Consider the following 15,559-nt stretch of genomic DNA (forward strand, 5'->3'; position numbering starts at 1 on the left):
GAAACCGGAGCACCCGGAGAAAACCCACGCAAACATGGGGAGAATGTGCAAACTCCACACAGTCACCCGAGGCCGGGGACAACTCCCGACCCCCACCCCCCCCACACACTTGCTCTTCTTCGAAGTGGTGGGTGTGGGATCCTTTATTTTTTAAACAAGCAGCTGAAGGAGACACTGGAGGTGAAAGGAAGGAGGGGAGGGGAATGGCTGCAGGAGGGCCGGCTCTTTTTGGCGGGTTTGTGTTTGAAGCGGTGACGCGGCCTCCTCCCGGGCCTGTGTCAATGAAAAAAAAAAGGGGGGAGTTTCCATCTTTGGAAGCTCGGGGCTGCCCGGGAGCCGAGCGACCTCCCCAGCTGATAGTGGCGGTGAGCAATCCGACCCTTTACCCCCTTTCCTTGAATGGTTGCTGTGGTTTCGGTTATTTTTTTGGGGCTTCCCCCCCCCCGTGTGTTGTGTGTGTGGGGAGAGAGAGAGAGAGAGAGAGAGAGGAGCAAGGGCTGGGTTTGAAAAGGGGAGACAAATCTCAGCTGCTTCCTCCCCCCCCGCCGACCACCACCACAACTCAGCCCATCCCCTCCCCGGGGCACCGGCTGCCTCTGCCCCCGTCTCCCCCACACAGCCTGGACTTTTCTTAGGGGGTGAGAGAGAGAGAGAGAGCGAGGGGGACCAGAGAGGGGAGCCGACCGACCGCTCGCTCGCTGCTTCTGGCCAGCCTCCAGTCCCAGTGAGGATCCACAGGGCGCGGATCGAGCCAGCAAAGCGGCGGCGGCCGGCCGGCCGGTCTGTGTGTGTGTGTGCGGGGCTCGGGCTCTGACTGAGTCTGGCCCGGATCACACAGCCTGAAAATGGAGCGTGTAGCGGAAGGGAAGGTGCGCAGTCTGCATGTTGTCTGAGCCATTTTTTTTTTGTGTGTTGTGTTGTTGCTGCGATCGGGAGGGAGAAGCGGGGGCGGGGGATTGGGATTTGGAGGGAGGGAGGGGGTGGGTGTATTTTGTTGCAGTTGTGGTTGGGGTGCGGTGCTGCCTCTCCTCCCTTGCCCTCTATCTCCTCCTCTCCCCTCGCATTGCCCTCTCCCCGGGCAGTGATCGACCTCGCTCTCTCCCCGGGCAGTGCGCTCTCTCTCCCACCCTCCCCAGGCAGTGCCCACTCTCTCTCTCTCCCACCCTCCCCGGGCAGTGCCCACCCCCTCTCTCTCTCCCCGGGCAGTGCCCACACTCTCACTCTCTCTCCCCGGGCAGTGCCCACCCTCTCGCTCTCTCTCCCCGGGCAGTGCCCACCCTCTCTCCCCGGGCAGTGCCCACCCTCTCTCTCTCTCTCTCTCCCCGGGCAGTGCCCTCCCTCTCTCTCCCACCCTCCCCGGGCAGTGCCCTCCCTCTCTCTCCCACCCTCCCCGGGCAGTGCCCACCCTCTGTCTCTCTCCCCGGTCAGTGCCCTCCCTCTCTCTCCCACCCTCCCCGGGCAGTGCCCACCCTCTCTCTCCCACCCTCCCCGGGCAGTGCCCACCCTCCCTCTCTCCCTGGGCAGTGCCCACCCTCTCTCTCCCTGGGCAGTGCCCTCCCTCTCTCTCTCTCCCCAGGTTGTGCCCTCCCTCTCTCTCTCCCCAGGTTGTGCCCTCCCTCTCTCTCTCCCCAGGTTGTGCCCTCCCTCCCTCTCTCCCCAGGTTGTGCCCACCCTCTCGCTCCCTGGGCAGTGCCCACCCTCTCTCTCCTCCCCGGGCAGTGCCCTCCCTCTCTTTCTCCTCCCCGGGCAGTGCCCTCCCTCTCTCTCCTCCCCGGGCAGTGCCCTCCCTCTCTCTCTCCTCCCCGGGCAGTGCCCTCCCTCTCTCTCTCCTCCCCGGGCAGTGCCCTCCCTCTCTCCTCCCCGGGCAGTGCCCTCCCTCTCCCTCTCCTCCCTGGGCAGTGCCTTCCCTCCCTCTCTCCTCCCCGGGCAGTGCCCTCCCTCTCTCTCCTCCCCGGGCAGTGCCTTCCCTCCCTCTCTCCTCCCCGGGCAGTGCCTTCCCTCCCTCTCTCCTCCCCGGGCAGTGCCCTCCCTCCCTCCCTCTCTCCTCCCCGGGCAGTGCCCTCCCTCTCTCTCTCTCTCCTCCCCGGGCAGTGCCCTCCCTCTCTCTCCTCCCCGGGCAGTGCCCTCTCTCTCTCTCCCCAGGCAGTGCCCGCCCTCCCTCTCTCTCCCCGGGCAGTACCCGCCCTCCCTCTCTCTCCCCGGGCAGTACCCGCCCTCCCTCTCTCTCTCTCCCCGGGCAGTGCCCTCCCTCTCTTCTCGGGCAGTGCCCTCCCTCTCTCCTCCCCGGGCAGTGCCCTCCCTCTCTCCTTCTCCCCGGGCAGTGCCCTCCCTCTCTCCTTCTCCCCGGGCAGTGCCCTCCCTCTCTCCTTCTCCCCGGGCAGTGCCCTCCCTCTCTCCTCCCCGGGCAGTGCCCTCCCTCTCTCTCTCCTCCCCGGGCAGTGCCCTCCCTCTCTCCTCCCCGGGCAGTGCCCTCCCTCTCTCTCTCTCTCCTCCCCGGGCAGTGCCCGCCCTCCCTCTCTCCCCGGGCTGTGCCCACCCTCCCTCTCTCCCCGGGCTGTGCCCACCCTCCCTCTCTCCCCGGGCTGTGCCCACCCATCTCTCTCTCCCCGGGCTGTGCCCACCCATCTCTCTCTCCCCGGGCAGTGCCCACCCATCTCTCTCTCCTCCCCGGGCAGTGCCCACCCATCTCTCTCTCCTCCCCGGGCAGTGCCCACCCATCTCTCTCTCCTCCCTGGGCAGTGCCCACCCATCTCTCTCTCCTCCCCGGGCAGTGCCCACCCATCTCTCTCTCCTCCCCGGGCAGTGCCCACCCATCTCTCTCTCCTCCCCGGGCAGTGCCCACCCATCTCTCTCTCCTCCCCGGGCAGTGCCCACCCATCTCTCTCTCCTCCCCGGGCAGTGCCCACCCATCTCTCTCTCCTCCCCGGGCAGTGCCCACCCATCTCTCTCTCCTCCCCGGGCAGTGCCCACCCATCTCTCTCTCCTCCCCGGGCAGTGCCCACCCATCTCTCTCTCCTCCCCGGGCAGTGCCCACCCATCTCTCTCTCTTCCCCGGGCAGTGCCCACCCATCTCTCTCTCCTCCCCGGGCAGTGCCCACCCATCTCTCTCTCCTCCCCGGGCAGTGCCCACCCATCTCTCTCTCTTCCCCGGGCAGTGCCCACCCATCTCTCTCTCCTCCCCGGGCAGTGCCCTCCCTCTCTCTCCCCGGGCAGTGCCCTCCCTCTCTCTCTCTCCCCGGGCAGTGCCCTCCCTCTCTCTCTCTCCCCGGGCAGTGCCCTCCCTCTCTCTCTCTCCCCGGGCAGTGCCCTCCCTCTCTCTCTCCCCGGGCAGTGCCCTCCCTCTCTCTCTCTCCCCGGGCAGTGCCCTCCCTCTCTCTCTCTCCCCGGGCAGTGCCCTCCCTCTCTCTCTCTCCCCGGGCAGTGCCCTCCCTCTCTCTCCCACCCTCCCCGGGCAATGCCCTCCCACACTTCCACCCCACCTTTCATTCTCTCCCTCTCCCCTCGCTCTCTCCCTCTCCCCTCGCTCTCCCCCCGCTCTCTCCCCCTCCCCTCGCTCTCTCCTCCTCCTCTCGCTGAATTTGCACCAACAGCCTCTCTCCCTGTAACAAAAGTCCCCGCTACGGAGCGCCAGGGACACCAAACGGAACGCGCTGGTCCGTCCCCCTTTATAGAAACTCGAAACCGGCGCTCCGGCCGCAGGGGATCGGGTTTGCTTTAATGTTGAAGATTGTGTGAAAGGGGATGTGCTCGAGTATAAGATGGAGGGTGTGCGAGAGGAGTCCATTCCTCCGCCGTCCTTTTGAACGGCGGCCATGGCGAGTCGCCCGATGATTCCGGCGGAGTAAACACCACCTGGCCCCGCCCCCAATGCCGCCCAGACACGCCCCTTTGCAGACGTCACCCAAACTCGCCTCCTTTGCGTATGTTATACCACGCCCCTTTCGCCAGCAGTTCTGATTGGCTGTTCGTCTGGACGCGCGCCGCCTCCCCTCTTTTGTGATTGGTTGTGGAGGGCCCACTTGCAGCTGATTGGTCTCCCCCACGCCAGACCACGCCCCCCCCGGCGGGCTGCCATTGGTGATTTGTGTGTTGCGCGTACGGAATGTGGTACGTCACAATGGGCGGTCAGGTGTGAGGGGGCGGGGATTCCCCGGCCAGGGGGCGTTGTAACAATATGAGAGCGGCACCGCTCCCAGACACAGGCCGAGGCTCAGGCAGCCTTCCTCAGGGACCCGCCCCACACACTCACACACAGCCCGCCCCACACACACTCACAGCCCGCCCCCCACACACACAGCCCGCCCCACACACACACACACACACACACACAGCCCGCCCCACACACACACACACACACACACTCACTCACACACAGCCCGCCCCACACACACACACACAGCCCGCCCCACACACACACACACTCACACACAGCCCGCCCCACACACACACACACACACACACACAGCCCGCCCCACACACACACACACACACACAGCCCGCCCCCCACACACACACACTCACTCACACACAGCCCGCCCCACACACACACAGCCCGCCCCACACACACACACACACACACACACACACACACACACACACAGCCCGCCCCACACACACACACACACACACACACACAGCCCGCCCCACACACACACAGCCCGCCCCACACACACACACACTCACAGCCCGCCCCCCACACACACACACTCACACACAGCCCGCCCCACACACACACACACACACCCCGCCCCACACACACTCACACAGCCCGCCCCACACACACTCACACAGCCCGCCCCACACACACACAGCCCGCCCCACACACACACACACACACAGCCCGCCCCACACACACACAGCCCGCCCCACACACACACACACACACAGCCCGCCCCACACACACACAGCCCGCCACACACACACACACACACCCCGCCCCCCACACACACACACTCACACACAGCCCGCCCCACACACACACACACACACACCCCGCCCCACACACACTCACACAGCCCGCCCCACACACACACACACCACACCCCGCCCCACACACACCCCGCCCCCCACACACCACACCCCGCCCCACACACACCCCGCCCCACACACACCACACCCCGCCCCACACACACCCCGCCCCCCACACACCACACCCCGCCCCACACAATACAATACAAATCGCTTTATTGGCATGATAAGGTACATCTTATGTTGCCAAAGCATCAAAATACATTTATGGTTGAACACATAAACGCGGTTCCATTCATACAGTGTATAAACAGGTACATCCCTGAGTTTATAAATATACATTCGCCTTGTTCATACATACTCTTGTCTTAGTTTACTGGTTGTCCCTCTGTTCATGGCAAGCTGTAACATAGTGTGCCGCCAGTGTTACACAGCTTCTCTCCTCCCCCAGTAGGAATGGGAGTCCCTGTTGTCAGTCAGATTTCTGAATTCAGGGCATATTTGTGAGAATTTTTGGTAGAAATTCTCTCTGATGCCCTGATATTTTCCACAGGCTGTGAGGAAGTGCATCTCTGTCTCAACTACTCCCTGACTGCAGTGAGAGCATATCCTGTCTTCTCTTGGCAGCCTGGTCTGCCTGTGTCTGCCTTTTTCGATCGCTAGGCTATGTTCGCTAAGTCACACACACCCCGCCCCACACACACCCCGCCCCACACACACCACACCCCGCCCCACACACGTGTGATGATGGTATCTGTGTTGATGATCTGGCATGTCTTGCAGAGGTTGCCGTGGCAGGGTTGTGTGGTGTCGTGGTCGCTGTTCTCCTGAAAGCTGGGTAATTTGCTGCGAACGATGGTCTTTTTGCGATGGTCTCCTCCCTCCCTCCTCATCTCCCCCTCCCCCTCCCCTCCCTCTTCATCTCCCCCACCCTTCCCTCCTAATCTCACCCCTCCCCTCCCTCCCTCCTCATCTCCACTCCCCTCCCTCCTCATCTCCCCCCTCCCCTCCCTCCTCATCTCCCCCCTCCCCTCCCTCCTCATCTCCCCCTCTCCTCCCTCTTCATCTCCCCCTCCCCTCCCTCCTCATCGCCCCCTCCCCCTCCCTCCTCATCTCCCCCTCCCCCTCCCTCCTCATCTCCCCTCCCCCTCCCCTCCTCATCTCCCCCTCCCCCTCCCTCCTCATCTCCCCCTCCCCTCCCTCCTCATCTCCCCTCCCCCTCCCTCCTCATCTCCCCCTCCCTCTCCCTCCTCATCTCCCCCCTCCCCCTCCTCCTCATCACCCCCCCTCCCCCTCCCTCCTCATCACCCCCTCCCCCTCCCTCCTCATCTCCCCCTCCCCCTCCCTCCTCATCTCCCCCTCCCCCTCCCTCCTCATCTCCCCCTCCCCCTCCCTCCTCATCTCCCCCCTCCCCTCCCTCCTCATCTCCCCCCTCCCCTCCCTCCTCATCTCCCCCTCCCTCCCTCCTCATCTCCCCCCTCCCCTGCCCCCTCATCTCCCCCTCCCCTCCCCCCTCATCTCCCCCTCCCCTCCCCCCTCCCCTCCCTCCCCCCTCCCCTCCCCTCCCCCCTCATCTCCCCCTCCCTCCCCCTCATCTCCCCCCTCATCTCCCCATCCCCTCCCCCCTCATCTCCCCCCCCTCCCCTCCCCCCTCATCTCCCCCCCCTCCCCTCCCCCCTCATCTCCCCCCCCCTCCCCTCCCCCCTCATCTCCCCCCCCTCCCCTCCCCCCTCATCTCCCCCCCCCTCCCCTCCCCTCCCCCCTCATCTCCCCCTCCCCTCCCCCCTCATCTCCCCCTCCCCTCCCCCCTCATCTCCCCCTCCCCTCCCCCCTCATCTCCCCCTCCCCTCCCCCCTCATCTCCCCCTCCCCTCCCCCCTCATCTCCCCCTCCCCTCCCCCTCATCTCCCCCTCCCTCCCCCCTCATCTCCCCCTCCCCTCCCCCTCATCTCCCCCTCCCTCCCCCCTCATCTCCCCCCTCCCCTCCCCCCTCATCTCCCCCTCCCCTCCCCCCCTCATCTCCCCCTCCCCTCCCCCCCTCATCTCCCCCTCCCCTCCCCCCTCATCTCCCCCTCCCCTCCCCCCTCATCTCCCCCTCCCCTCCCCCTCATCTCCCCCTCCCCTCCCCCCTCATCTCCCCCTCCCCTCCCCCCTCATCTCCCCCTCCCCTCCCCCCTCATCTCCCCCTCCCCTCCCCCTCATCTCCCCCCTCCCCTCCCTCCTCCCCTCCCTCCTCCCCTCCCCCCTCCCCTCCCCCTCATCTCCCCCCTCCCCTCCCCTCCCCCCTCATCTCACCCCTCCCCTCCCTCCCCCTCCCCATCCCCCTTATCTCCCCCCCCTCCCCATCACCCTTATCTCCCCCCTTCCCCCTCCCCCTCATCTCCCCCCTCATTTCCCCCCTCCCCCTCATTTCCCCCCCTCCCCCTCATCTCCCCCTCTCATCTGCCCCCTCTCCCCCTCCCCCCTCATCTGCCCCCTCATCCCCTCCCCCCTCATCTGCCCCCTCATCTGCCCCCTCCCCACTCCCCCTCCCCTCCCATCTCCCCTCCCCCTCCCCTCCCCCCTCATCTCCCCCTCCCCTCCCCCTCATCTCCCCCACCCCTCCCCTCCCCCTCATCTCCCCCACCCCTCCCCCTCATCTCACCATCCCCTCCCCCCTCATCTCCCCCATCCCCTCCCCCCTCATCTCCCCCATCCCCATCAGCTCCCCTCCCCCTCCCCTCCCCGCTCCCCTCCCCCCTCCCCTCCCCGCTCCCTACTCCCCTCCCCTCCCATCTCCCGTCCCCCCTCCCTCCCCCCTCCCCTCCCCCCTCCCTCCCCCCCTCCCCTCCCCCCTCCCCTCCCCCCTCCCTCCCCCCTCCCCTCCCCCCTCCCTCCCCCCTCCCTCCCCCCTCCCCTCCCCCCTCCCTCCCTCCTCCCTCCCCCCTCCCTCTCCCCTCCCCTCCCCCTCATCTCCCCCCTCCACTCCCCCTCCCCTCCCCCTCATCCCCCCTCCCCTCCCCCTCATCTCCCCTCCCCGTCGCCTCCCCTCCCCCCTCCCCCTCCCCTCCCCCCTCCCCTCCCCCCTCCCCTCATCTCCCCCCTTCCTCCCCCCTCATCTCCCCCTCCCCCTCCCCCTCCCCTCCCCCTCCCTCCCCTCCCCCCTCCCCTCCCCTCCCCCTCCCTCCCCTCCCCTCCCCCCTTACCCTCCCCCCTCCCCTCCCCCCCTTACCCTCCCCCTCCCCTCCCCCCCTTACCCTCCCCCCTTACCCTCCCCCCTCACCTCCCCCTCCCCTCCTTCCCTCCCCCCTCATCTCCCCCCACCCCTCCCCTCCCCCCTCATCTCCACCCTCCCCCTCATCTCCCCCCCCTCCCCTCCCCCCTCCCCCCCCTCCCCTCCCCCTCATTTCCCCTCCCCCCTCATCTCCCCCCTCCCCTTCCCCCCCTCCCCGCTCCCCCCCCTCCCCTCCCATCTCCCGTCCCCCCTCCCCTCCCCCCTCCCCTCCTCTCCCCTCCCCTCCCCCCTCCCTCTCCCCTCCCCTCGAAATAACAGAAATAACTATAGAAGGGTCTTCGACCTGAAACGCTGACTCTATTTCTCTCTCCACGGATGTTGCCCTGGCCTGCTGAGTTTTTCCAGCGTTTTCTGGTGTTATTTCCGATTTCCAGCATCCGCAGTATTTTGCTATCGCATTGAGCGCCTCGAACCTGTTCCGCCATCCAGTGAGATCAGGGCTGATCTGCTACCTAACCCCATGTACCCGCCTTTGCCCCACATCCCTCAATACCCTTACGATAGCAAAATACTGCAGATGCTGGAAATCCGAAATAACAACAGAAAACGCTGGGGAAAATCTCAGCAGGCCAGGCAACATCCGTGGAGAGAGAAATAGAGTCAACGTTTCGGGTGAAAACCCTTTCTCTCCGATTTAAAACTAACAATTGATCCAGCATCCATTGCCCTTTGCGGAAGAGAGTTGCAAACTTCCCTTTGGCGGCAGAGGTGCTTCCTAATTTCACTCCCAAGTTATAAAGCAAAAGTTTGCTGGGCTGTTTCATGTGCTGTCCCACCAGTAAACTGCTCATGTGCAGGGCGTGCAGGCGCTGTTGCTGTGTCTCCACCGAGCTTCCGACGTGAATGCTGCCGTCGGAAATAGAGGCAGCCAACCATACACTGTGTGTGTGTGTCCATCCATCCTATCCTATATGTATATATAATAATAAGATAGTATACTATATAGAGAGAGGGAGAGCAAAAAAAACATGGTCGCTGGGGGGGCTGAACAGCTGAAGCAGTCCCACCCGCCGCCGTATTAGGTAGCTGAGCACTTTAAGCAGCCGCTCACTTGTAAGGCGTGGGAGGGTGGGGAGAGAGGAGATTGACTTTAAAAACAAGGGCACACGCTGGGGGCTGGAAGTGGCTCTTTTGCTAAACCTTTACACACGGTGCGAGAATGCGTATGAGCCGAATCCGTCTCCCCACCACTGACTTCTTTTCAGCGTCCCAACCACCGCCCGCCTCTCTAATATAATAGGTCAAATAAAACAAATATTGACCTATTTATTAGGGGGGGGCGGGTGGTTGGGGGTCACAGTTGCATAGCAATTCGATTTTTGGCAGCCACTGACTCATTCTTACATTCATACCATTTCCCGAGTGCAGTGTGTGTTAAGTGTAGTTGTAGAGCCGCTTTTACACACATCTAGCCGATTGGTATCAAAACAAAACAAGTTATTGTTGCGTCCCATTATATTACCTGCTGCCAGCGAGGTATATTGCACCGTGCAACACATCAATGCATGTCAAGATCAGATAACTGACTTCAGAGACTGATTCCCAGTCTGAGCCTTTGAGTATATTTGCTGGGTCTTTGAGCATATTCAAGGCTGATTAGATTTTTGGACTCTAGGGGAATCAAGGAATATGGGGATAGTGCGGGAAGGTGGAGCTGAGGTGGATGATCAGCCATGATCTTACTGAATGGCGGAGCAGGCTCGAGGGGCTGTACGGCCTACTCCTGCTCCTGTTTCTTATTGTTCTTATGTAAAGTTTGGTTTATTTCTGATTTGGATGGATTTTTTTGAACCTGTCTCTGGTTATTAAAGTTGCAACGTTGAGTGCTGGCGTTGTTTAATAATGAGGGCATGCTGTATTGTCTATTCCTCCGAAAGTGAAGCTTTAAAAAAAATAAAAAGCAGATTGGTCCTGTCTCCGAGCCCCATGGACCTGTCCTTTCACCAGAAGCAACCTGGGGCTGCGGGTGGGCAGGAGTGCCCGCGTTGAAAGAGGCACCTGTACTGGAACTTTAAAATAGATTATTAATTGGCCTATTTTTTAAAAAAGGTATAATGCTATATTCACTAAAACTATGTAAAGATTGCGGCAGGTTTAAGGCGAACACTATGGAAAGTCAAGGCTGTAAAATGTTCAGCTCATCATTCATAGAGTAAATCCGCCAGCATGGATTAATGCCACAGACTCGAAGTTACATGCAAAGGACACATTCATAGAAACATAGAAGATAGGAGCAGGAGTAGGCCATTCGGCCCCTCGAGCCTGCTCCGCCATTCAGTGAGATCATGGCTGATCATCCAAACTCAGTACCTGGTCCCTGCCTTCTCCCCATATCCCTTGATCCCTTTAGCCTTAAGAAATATATCTGACTCCTTCTTGAATATATTTAATGAATTGGCCTCAACTGCATTCTGTGGTAGAGAATTCCACAGGTTCACCACTCTCTGGGTGAAGAAATTCCTCCTCATCTCTGTCCTAAATGGCTTACCCCTTATCCTTAGACTGTAACACCTGGTTCTGGACTCCCCCGCCATCGGGAACATCCTTCCTGCATCCAGTCTGTCTAGTCCTATTAGAATTTTATAAGTTTCAATGAGATCCCCTCTCATTCTTCTAAACTCCAGCGAGGACATAGTCAATGGGCCTATTTGAATGGATCAATAGGGCACTGAGTTGCCCCAATGTCACCTGACAGGAGCTAGAACCACAAGTGCCTCTTTCAGCGCCCCACTGGTATAATAAACAAGCAAGTGGTCCAATTAAACTAAAGATGCTTAAAATAAAGCAACAATACCAAGAGTAACCATACCAACTAAATGGTAATGTTGTTATCACTGTCTATGAGACACTCTATACCCTGCGGTGTCCATCGGTCACGGAATGGAAAATAGTCATTGGTAAGTTCCGAGAGAGATCCCAAGTTTGGCATTTTTATTATTCATTCGTGCGATGTGCAAGGCCGGCATTTATTGCCCATCCCTAGTTGCCCTTGAGAAGGTGGTGGTGAGCCGCCTTCTTGAACCGCAGCAGTCCGTGTGGTCACGGTGCTCCCACAGTGCTGTTAGGGAGGCATTCCAGGATTTTGACCCAGCGACGATGAAGGATCGGCGATAGACTTCCAAGTCAGGATGGCGTGTGACTTGGAGGGGAACTTAGCATAACAGCCCTTGACTTTGGCAACTGTAGCACACAGTTCAGAAACCTTTGGCTTATTGACAGTTTCTAACCCTCAACTTCAGCGAATATTTAGATAATATATCATGGACCATACCAGTCACACACTGCTTTATTGGGTCTAAATCGTGTAGCCAGAAGCTAGCTGAGAATTGCTAATGGCCAGATGAATGTTGATTTTTTTTCCCCCAGAGGCTGTTTCCTGTTCTTTGTGTAGAATTAAACGGGTTTTATTTCCATCCAGTTTTCCCACTGTCTGAAAGGTGCTGATCCAGCCCCCTTCCCCCCTCCCTCCGCAATAATATTTGGCTGCTCCCACTAGGAAAAGTTCCCAAAAGTTAAAATGACTCCATTGATGCCAAGTGTGTTGAGGCTGTGATCAGCTAATTCCACACGTTGAACCTGGGACGTTGCTGCTCAGTAGATAAGAAAGGAACTTGCATTTATATAGCACCTTTCCCTACCAATGAAGTACTTTTGAGGTGCAGTCACTGTTGTAATATAGGGAAATACAGCAGCCAATTTGTGCAAAGCAAGGTCCCAAAAACAGCAATGAGATAAATGACCAGATAATCTGTAATAAAAACAGAAAATGCTGGAGATACTCAGCAGGTCAGGCAGCATCTGTGAAGAGAGAAACAGAGTTAACGTTTCAGGTCGATGACCTTTCGTCAGAACTGGAAAAAAGCAGGAAATGGAACAGATTTTTAAGCAAGTGTCGTGGCTGGGAAAGGGGGGAGGGGATGACAGAACAAAAGGGAAGGTCTGTGATAGGATAGAAGGCAGGAGAGGTTAAGAGACATTGAGAGACCTTAAGAGATATTCAAGGCAAAAGGAGATGGTAATGGACAGGTTAAGAAACAAAGGATGGCTCTAGATGAAGTGTAAATTGCGCTGGCGGAATGAAGGACAGCTGCCCTGTGGGAGAGAAGAACAGAACAAAAGTGTGGATAAAAAATATATATATGATAGGGGCCGGGGTTATGATCAGAAATTGTTGGACTCTATGTTGAGTCCAGAAGGCTGTAAAGTGCCTAATCGAAAGATAATCAGATAATCTGTTTTAGTGATGTTGGTTGAGGGATAAATATTGGCCAGGACACTGGGGAGAACTCCCCAGCTCTTTTTCAAATAGTGCCGTTGGATCTTATATGTCCACCTGAGAGGGCAGAGGTTTAATTTCTCATCTGACAGATGGAACCTCCGACAGTGCAGCATACATGCTCCAATGTGAGAAGTCAGACAACACCAAGAATGAAACCGATTCTGAGGAGTAGTCCATGGTGAGTTTGATGGTGGGATGGAACTTGTTGATGTTATCGTGTAGTCTTTTCAGTGATTCTTCGCCGTGGGTCCATAGGAAGAAAATGTCGTCGATGTATCTGGTGTATAGCGTTGGTTGGAAGTCCTGTGCAGCGAAGAAGTCTTGCTCGAACTTGTGCATGAAGATGTTGGCGTATTGGGGTGCGAATTTGGTCCCCATGGCTGTTCCGTGTGTTTGGGTAAAGAACTGGTTGTCGAAGGTGAAGACATTGTGGTCAAGGATGAAGCAGATGAGTTGTAGGATGGCGTCTGGGGATTGGCTGTTGTTGGTGTTGAGTACTGAGGCTGTCGCAGCGATGCCGTCATCGTGGGGGATACTGGTGTAGAGTGCCGAGACATCCATAGTGGCGAGGAGTGTTCCTGGTTCAACTGGTCCGTGGGTGCTGAGTTTCTGTAAGACGTCTGTAGTGTCACGACAGAAGCTGGGGGTTCCCTGTACGATGGGTTTCAGGATGCCCTCGATGTATCCAGAGAGGTTCTCACACAGGGTTCCGTTGCCTGATACGATAGGACGTCCGGGTGTGTTGGCTTTGTATATCTTTGGGAGGCAGTAGAAGTCTCCCATGCGGGGAGTACGTGGGATGAGAGCGCGTAGGATGTTTTGAAGGTCTGAATCGAAGGTCTTGATGAGTCTGTTGAGTTGGCGGGTGTGTTCTTTGGTCGGATCTGTGGGTAACTGTCTGTAGTGTTCCTGGTTGTCCAGTTGTCGGTATGCTTCTTTGCAATAGTCCATTCTGTTCTGTATGACAATGGCTCCTCCTTTGTCTGCTGGTTTGATGACGATGTTGCGGTTGGTCTTGAGAGCGTGGATGGCGTTGCGTTGTGCTCGGGTGACATTCTGGACTGTCTTGTGAGTGCGGCTGATGAACCTGGCATTGATGCATCTCCTGACAGCTTGAGCATACATGTCAGGCTTAGGGCAGCGACCCTCCGGAGGGGTCCAATTTGACTCTTTCCTCTTCAGTTGCTGCACTGCGGATCCCTCTGTCTGCTGTTCCGGATCATTGATTGTCTCATTGGGTTCGCTGCTGACATCTTGGGATTTGTGGAAGAATTCCCGGAGCCTCATTCTCCTGATGAATTCCTCTGTGTCTGCTGCGAGACCGATGGGGTCCATTTTGGTGGTGGGGCAGAAATTGAGCCCTCGGCTGAGAACTTCGATTTCGTCTGGTTGAAGGGTGTGGTCGGACAAGTTGACAATGGACTTCCCTGTGGTTTCAACCGTGGTACCGGGGGAGGCTTGGTTGCTGCTGGTGGTGATGCCGAGTTTCTCAAGCTTCCTGTTCTTGGTGTGCATGTAGGCAGCGTAGTTCCGTTGCCTCGTCTGTTTGGCGGTGTCTCGTAGCTGGTCTGCTGTGTCCTGAGCACAGGCTGAGAACATGGACTCTATCTTGGTTTCGAGGTTGCGGCGTCTGTTGTAGAGCTGGTGTACGAGATGGTTGAGGAGTGTGCGAGAGGTACAACGGCAGAGTCTCTCAGCGTAGTCTGTGTTGTAGGTCGACTTGAGTGGTTTTGTGATCTGTAGTCCTTTCGGGATCTTGTCTGCTTTCTTGCATCTCTGTAGAAACTTGATGTCTGTGTCGATATGCGCGATCTTCTTGGAGATCCTCTCCACTTTGAGCCGGCAGTTTGTGGTGTCGATAGTAGCCATGATGTGGAGATGCCGGTGTTGGACTGGTGTGGACAAATGTGAGAAGTCACACAACACCAGGTTATAGTCCAACAGTTTTATTTGAAATCACAAGCTTTCGGAGCGCTGCTCCTTCATCAGGTGAAGTGGAGAGATGCATATAGGCACAGCATATATAGTCAGAGAACACTGCCAGATGATTACAGGTAATCTTTCTAACTGCCCTTTATCACACCTCGGCAGAGAGATAATCACAGCAATCAAAGGTGTGAATGGTGTCCAAACAGGACAGTCAGGAAAACATTACATCAAAGAACAATGAGGTGGGGTCACAAGGGGTCAAATGTTGCAGATGCTGGGGTCTGTATGAAAAACAAAAAAACAGAAAAAAACAATTAAAAAATCATTTTTTTTGCTGGAAATCACAGCAGGTCCGGTCGCATCTGTGTAGAGAGAACAAGCCAATGACGACTCGAGTCTGGATGACTCTACGTCAGGTGGGGTTACATTTAGCGTGACATGAACCCAAGATCCCGGTTGAGGCCGTCCTCGTGAGTGCGGAACTTGGCTATCATTTTCTGCTCGATGATTTTGCGTTGTCGTGTGTCTCGAAGGCCGCCTTGAGGAATGCTTACCCGAAGATCGGAGGCTGAATGTCCTTGACTGCTGAAGTGTTCCCCGACTGGGAGGGAACACTCCTGCCTGGCGATTGTTGTGCGGTGTCCGTTCATCCGTTGTCGCAGTGTCTGCATGGTCTCGCCGATGTACCATGCTCCGGGGCATCCTTTCCTGCAACATATGAGGTAGACAACATTGGCCGAGTCACATGAGTATGTACCATGTACCTGGTGGGTGGTGTCCTCACGTGTGATGATGGTATCTGTGTTGATGATCTGGCATGTCTTGCAGAGGTTGCCGTGGCAGGGTTGTGTGGTGTCGTGGTCGCTGTTCTCCTGAAAGCTGGGTAATTTGCTGCGAACGATGGTCTGTTTGCGGTTAGGTGGCTGTTTGAAGGCGAGTAATGGAGGCGTGGGGATGGCCTTAGCGAGGTGTTCGTCATCATCGATGAAATGTTGAAGGCTGCGAAGAACATGGCGTAGTTTCTCCGCTCCACCCTAACCATTTCTCCAACTTCCACCCTAACCACGTTAAAGAAGCCATCCCCTATGGACAAGCCCTGCGAATACACAG

The 15,559-nt window shown here is 58.1% G+C and overlaps 1 protein-coding gene across 3 annotated transcripts in view; it reads left to right on the forward strand.

The window, feature by feature from the left end:
• The first annotated feature begins 280 nt into the window (after positions 1-280).
• Positions 281-15,559, forward strand: part of sin3aa (SIN3 transcription regulator family member Aa) — a 170,023-nt gene continuing 154,744 nt past the window's right edge. For 2 of the 3 annotated variants that reach the window (XM_085972155.1, XM_085972159.1), the window contains exon 1: positions 281-365. The gene's annotated coding sequence lies outside the window, so the exon portion shown is untranslated. Of the gene's footprint in view, positions 366-777; positions 870-15,559 lie in introns of those variants that run through there. The other variant, XM_085972157.1, reaches the window with a different exon arrangement.

This window comes from Somniosus microcephalus, chromosome 32, assembly GCF_052327205.1.
Source record: "Somniosus microcephalus isolate GS21.2 chromosome 32, FLI_Smic_1.0, whole genome shotgun sequence".
NCBI classification, from domain to species: Eukaryota; Metazoa; Chordata; class Chondrichthyes; order Squaliformes; family Somniosidae; genus Somniosus; species Somniosus microcephalus.